The sequence below is a fragment of the Giraffa tippelskirchi genome, chromosome 7, assembly GCF_054371585.1.
Source record: "Giraffa tippelskirchi isolate mGirTip1 chromosome 7, T2T-mGirTip1v1.2.pri, whole genome shotgun sequence".
In the NCBI taxonomy this organism is placed as follows: Eukaryota; Metazoa; Chordata; class Mammalia; order Artiodactyla; family Giraffidae; genus Giraffa; species Giraffa tippelskirchi.
In genome coordinates, this window is record NC_137281.1 from 93,361,348 (window position 1) to 93,367,347 (window position 6,000).

The 6,000-nt window shown below is 41.9% G+C and overlaps 1 non-coding gene across 1 annotated transcript; it reads left to right on the plus strand.

Annotated features, from left to right (window-relative positions):
* The first annotated feature begins 4,795 nt into the window (after positions 1-4,795).
* Positions 4,796-4,902, plus strand: LOC145515911 (U6 spliceosomal RNA). Its single transcript, XR_014061118.1, has one exon. It is a non-coding gene; the product is annotated as a U6 spliceosomal RNA (small nuclear RNA).
* Positions 4,903-6,000: the final 1,098 nt, after the last annotated feature.

Below are 6,000 nucleotides of genomic sequence, written 5' to 3' on the forward strand. Positions count from 1 at the left end.
CCCTTCCTAACCATTTCTATTTTCTTTTCCTACACATTTGTTCACTCCCCCTGCCCTCTGGCAGGAGCTGGGCTTCAGTTTTCATTAAAAGAGGAAAGTGACGTGGCTGTGAGGGATGCAGGCCCCCACACATCCTGGCGCTCAGAATTCAATACCAGGGCATGCCTAATCTCCACCACATGCTGCCCCATGTTTTACATGCAACCGCCCGAGAAGATTAACCCAGGGGGAGGGTATTTCAACTCCAAATGGATTCTGTTCTAGGCAGATTCTGGCAGTCACTGCCTTCTGACATGATAGGAGCAACTGTGATGAACCATTTAATGAGGTTTAGAGAAAAGACAAGGAGGACGAGGGAAGGGGAGCATCATGTAGAAGGGCAACCTTCTGGGTCTGAGTCACCTGGGACTAATGCTTGAAAAGCCAAATCTTTAGTCTCTTCTATCCCAGGAAATCACAAAGGATTTCTAATCTGAATTCCTTAAAAGGAGTTTGAATCTTTCTAGAATGAAGTGCTGAAGCTCGCAGGTTTCTGCTTGGAAGGTATTCCTCTTAGGTCAGATTTGGCTTGCTCCCCACACTTGCGGTAACTATTTCTGGAGTTTCGACTCTTCAAGTGTTACCTGGAGCAATCCTGTCTTCCCCAGAGAGCCCAAATGTGGCATCACCCAAACCCAAGCCTAAGTTTTGAGATCACACAAGAGCTAGGGGGTCTGTGTAGGAGGTGAGAGCTGTGATCTCAGCAATCCTCCTGCCAGCCACATTCCCTCAGCTGTGTGTGTGGCGTCCATCTCTGCCTTGTCAAAAATAGGCACAACTGGGTAGGATTGTAAATTGGTACAGGTACTATGGAGAACAGTATGAAGGTTCCTTAAAAAATAAAAATAGAACTACCATATGACCCAGAAATCCCACTCCTGGGCATATACTCAGAGTAAACCATAATTCAAAAACATACATGCACCCCAGTGTTCATTGCAGTGTATTTACAATAGCCAGAACACAGCAGCAACCTAAATGTCCATCAATACAGGAATGGAGAAAGAAGATGTGGTCTGTCAGTTTAGTTGCTCAGTCGTGTCCAACTCTTTGCAACCCCATGGACTGCAGCACACCAGGCTTCTCTATCCATCACCAACTCTTGAAGCTTACTCATGTCCATGGAGTTGGTGATGCCATCCAACAATCTCATCCTCTGTCATCCCCTTCTCCTCCTGTCTTCAATCTTTCCCAGCATCAGAGTCTTTTCCAATGAGTCAGTTCTTTGCATCAGGTGGCCAAAGTATTAGAGTGTCAGCTTCAGGATCAGTCCTTCCAATGAATATTCAGGGCTGATTTCCTTTAGGATTGACTGGTTTGATCCAAGGGACTCTCAAGAGTCTTCTCAAACACCACAATTCAAAAGCATCAATTCTTTGGTACTCAGCTTTATTTATGGTCCAACACTCACATCTCTCAAGAAGATGTGGTACATATGTACAATGGAATATTACTCAGCCATCAAACGGAATGAAATAGTGCCATTTGCAGCAACATGGATGATCTAGAGATTGTCATATTGAGTGAAATAAGTCAGACACAGACAAATATAATATGATATTGCTTATACATGGAATCTTAAAAATAGGGTTTGAATGAACTTATCTACAAAACAGAAATAGAGTCATAGATATAGAAAACAGACTTATGGTTATCGGGGGATAAGTAGGGGAGGAATAAAATGGGAGACTGGAATTGACATAAACGCACTACTATATATAAAATAGATAACTAATAAGAACTTTATAGCACAAAGAGCTCTACTCAATGCTCTGTAATACATATGTGTATATGTATAACAGGTTCACTTTACTGTACACCTGAAACTAAGACAACATTGTAAATCACCTATACATCTGACATGCAACAGAAGTAGCAGTAGGACTAATTGCTAACATTTTTAAACTACATATTGGGTCCATGCACTATACTGAGACTTCACATGTGTACATGATCAACATAGTAAGCTTCTAGATGAGGCTGGACTGACTGCTAGCTGCAGAATCCATTTTTACAGACCTGCTCTTTAATATGATGTTACTAGCCTACATGAAGAAGCTGTGTAGGAAACAAGTCACACCTCTATTAGAAGGATGCAAGGATGTTGTCATGGGTATTCTTCATAGGATATGGTCTTTTTAATTTATTTTTTAATTGGAGGAAAATTGCTTTACCGTGTTATATTAGTTTCTGCCATAAACAACACAAATCAGCAATAATACATAGAGTATGGTCTTCTTTATGCGCCTCTTAGAAGAATTTCCTGTCTGGTTCTTGTACCAAGTACAAAGGATTTCTACCAAGTAGTTGATTTGTTTTGATCCTGTAGATCCTGAATCTAGTGACCAATCAAATTTTTCTTTTGGCAGTGGCCGAGAAAACCCTCAGGGCTTCCCTGGAAGCTCAGCTGATAAGGAATCCACCTGCAATGCAGGAGATCCCAGTTTGATTCCTGGGTCGGGGATCCACTAGAGAAGGGATAGGCTACCTACCCCAGTATTCTTGGGCTTCCCTAGTGGCTCAGATGGTAAAGAATCCGCCTGCAGTGTGGGAGACCTGGGTTGATCCCTGGGTTGGGAAGATCCCATGGAGGAGGGCACAGCAACCCACTTCAGTATTCTTGCCTGGAGAATGGACTCTGTCCATGGGGTCACCAAGAGTTGGACATGACTGAGCAACTAAGCACAGCACAAGAAAAACCTCAGAAAACTACACTTGTGGCCCAGTTGTTCATTATGATCTGTCTTGTACATCCACCTTTATTTTTCATTTTCTTTTTCTTCCACCTTTAAATTTTCTATGTCCATCTATCTTTATAACCTGCCATGCATCTTTAATGAGAGATAACAAAGGATGAATGGATAAATAGATAAAAATGAACTCATGGGACCATGGAGAGAATATTTGAAATTGAAACTGGGGTGATCAAGTAACCAAGAATGTAAGGTATCTTGCATATGTCTGCAGGTTTCTTCCTTCCAAATACAAGCATATATGCTTCATGAAAACACCCTTTGCCTATGAGGGATTGTATCTTTTTTATTTTCCTTTTAACATCATGGTAAGTCTAGTTGGCAATTTAAAATAACCTTTCCCTCACTATAAAAATAATAAATGCTTGTTGTGGTAAACTAGGAAACACTAAACAGAGGAGGACAAAGAAAATGACATGTCTGGCTGAGTTTTTAAAGGTCTCCATTTTAACTTCCCTAAAATAAAATTAAATGTGACATAAAATTCATGAGGCCTTGGCTTCCGTATCTATTCCTCCTATTCTGGTCGTTTGCAAGAATGTCCACTTGCTCTTTAAAGAGAGACAAGTAATGCAAGGAATTTGCATTAAAAGCATTTTTTGGTTTTACTATATTAATCTAAATTGTCTCTAGTCAACAGCTGGAACCAAAGAATGCCAAACTGAGAAGAGGCTCTGCCCTTAGGATTACAGCATCTACATTTCACTTTTATATTTTTGAGGGTGGGTTTTCATTGCCAACCCAGCTGTTGAACTGTTTCAAAATTACAGCCTAAAAAGACGACTCTATCATGGACATAAAAGTAAACTGTGTAACTGTATTGCTGAAGGCCTTGTCCTTCTGTAAAGAGTCTGAAAACAGTTGTTTTTAGGGAACATATTTATAGCTACTTTATGATCAATATTTCCAAACTCTTCTTAGGACTACAAATAACCAACTCCTCTTTCCTTTATAGCCTCTAACTTAATTTCATAAATTAAAAAGTAGTAAAAATAAAGGCTTTGCCTAAAGCCTGTGTTCACCAGAGATAGGAAACTGAAGTTGTTCCTCCAAAATATTGGATTGACCAAAAAGTTTGTTCAGTTTTAAGTAAAAATAAAAGACATGTTCTTTATTTTTGCCAAGAAATTTATTGAGCAATGTATTCACTAAATGCATGAACTTTTTGGCCAACTCAATTAAAAAAACAATTGAAAAGTCTTCTTGAGTTGTTATTTGAGTGAAGACGCTGGCACTCACACACATAACTAGGTATAGTTATGCCACGTATATGGCATTTCAGAGAGATGAGCCAGGCTTTGAGAGCTGAGAAAAGAATCCACCACTGAGCCCTGATATGACTTTGAAAAGTGATCAGAACAATCTTGAGCATGATCCACAGGGTGTAACCACATAAAGTATCACATCACCCAAGAAACACTTGCAAGGACTAGACAGCCCTCAAGTGAGGATATTCTTCATGGGTGAACAGGAAGGGCACCCTCTGTTCAGTTAACCCTTTTGTAAACTCTGTTTAAATATGCTGTTTTCCAGAGAGTTCACAGTTGCTGTATAACTTTGTAGCTTAACATCTGTAGATTTATGCTGGGCTCCCCTCTCCATCCATGGGTACAGCTATCTTCTCTCTATATCCTCTGCTCAGAGCCCTGCTCCTGAGGGTGCAGAAGGGGATCCCTTAGACAGGCACAACCTGCTCCTCCTGTGTTCACTCAAGGATTGCCCAAGGTGGTGGTAGAGAAAGAGGGAAACAAGTGGGGAGATGGTGGTAGGGGTGCAGACCCATGTCCCCTCCACCCTCCCCATTAGCTTCTGTCTGAATAGGGAATGCAAAATGATAAATTGGAAACACATTGTATATACTGTGATGCTTTGCTTTCACACTGGGCAGTGGAAAATTTTAGGTAAACTGTGCTCATCTTGTCCTGCTCAGGGATGTGTACCCCAGAATGGTAACAGAAATGGCAAAAGTGATCCTAAGAGGCAGAACATATTGTTTATTATAACTGCTCCAATGTTCTAGCACATATACTAAAATTGGAACGATACAGAGAGATTAGCATGGCCCCTGCGCAAGGATGACACGCAAATTCATAAAGCGTCCCATATTTTAAAGCTTCCCTGGTGGCTTAGACGGTAAAGCGTCTACCTACAATGCGGGAGACCCAGGTTCAATCCTTAGGTAGGGAAGATCCCCTGGAGAAGGAAATGGCAACCCACTCCAGTATTCTTGCCTGGGAAATCCCATGGATGGAGGAACCTGGTAGGTTACAGTCCCTGGAGTCGCAAAGAGTCGGACACAACTGAGCGACTTCACTCTCACTTTCAATGTTCTAGAAGTACCCACACTTCAGATCTGAAGTTGTTGTTGTTGTTTAGTCACTAAGTGGTGTCCAACTCTTTGCAATCCCATGGACTGTAGCCTACCAGGCTCCTCTGTCCATGGGATTCTCCAGGCAAGAGTACTGGAATGGATTGCCATTTCTTTCTCCAGGGGGTCAGGATTGAACCCAGGTCTCCTGCATTGGCAGGCAGGTTCTTTACCTTCTTTACCACTGAGCCACCAGGGAAGTCCCTCAGGCCTAAAGAAAAGATCCTAAAATATTGTTTCATAGTTTATATCTTTGTGTACTCAAGAGTTTTCTTTGATCTGCCTGGAAACTAACCTTTATTCTGACTAAATATGAAAGCTTAAATGTTAAGCTTGCCTACTTGCTCACCTGGAACATGTTTGTGTGAATCTGAGAGACTCTGAGTAAAAATCTTTTAGCTCCTGTTTCCTCTATTTCATAAAAAGATTACTGTGGAGAGACCAAGCTGCTGCTGCTGCTGCTGCTAAGTCGCTTCAGTCGTGTCCGACTCTGTGCGACCCCATAGATGGCAGCCCACCAAGCTCCGCCATCGCTGGGATTCTCCAGGCAAGAATACCGGAGTGGGTTGCCATTTCCTTCTCCAGTGCATGAAAGGGAAAAGTGAAAGTGAAGTCGCTCAGTCATGTCCGACTCTCAGCGACCCCATGGACTGTAGCCTACCAGGCTCCTCCATCCATGGGATTTTCCAGGCAAGAGTACTGGAGTGGGGTGCCATTGCCTTCTCCGAGAGACCAAGCACACTTTCCCAAAGCATCTGCTTTAGCCACAATCACACAGACAGAATTTTTTACAAGCTGGTGTTATACACAAAACAGAAATAGACTCACAAACATAGAAAC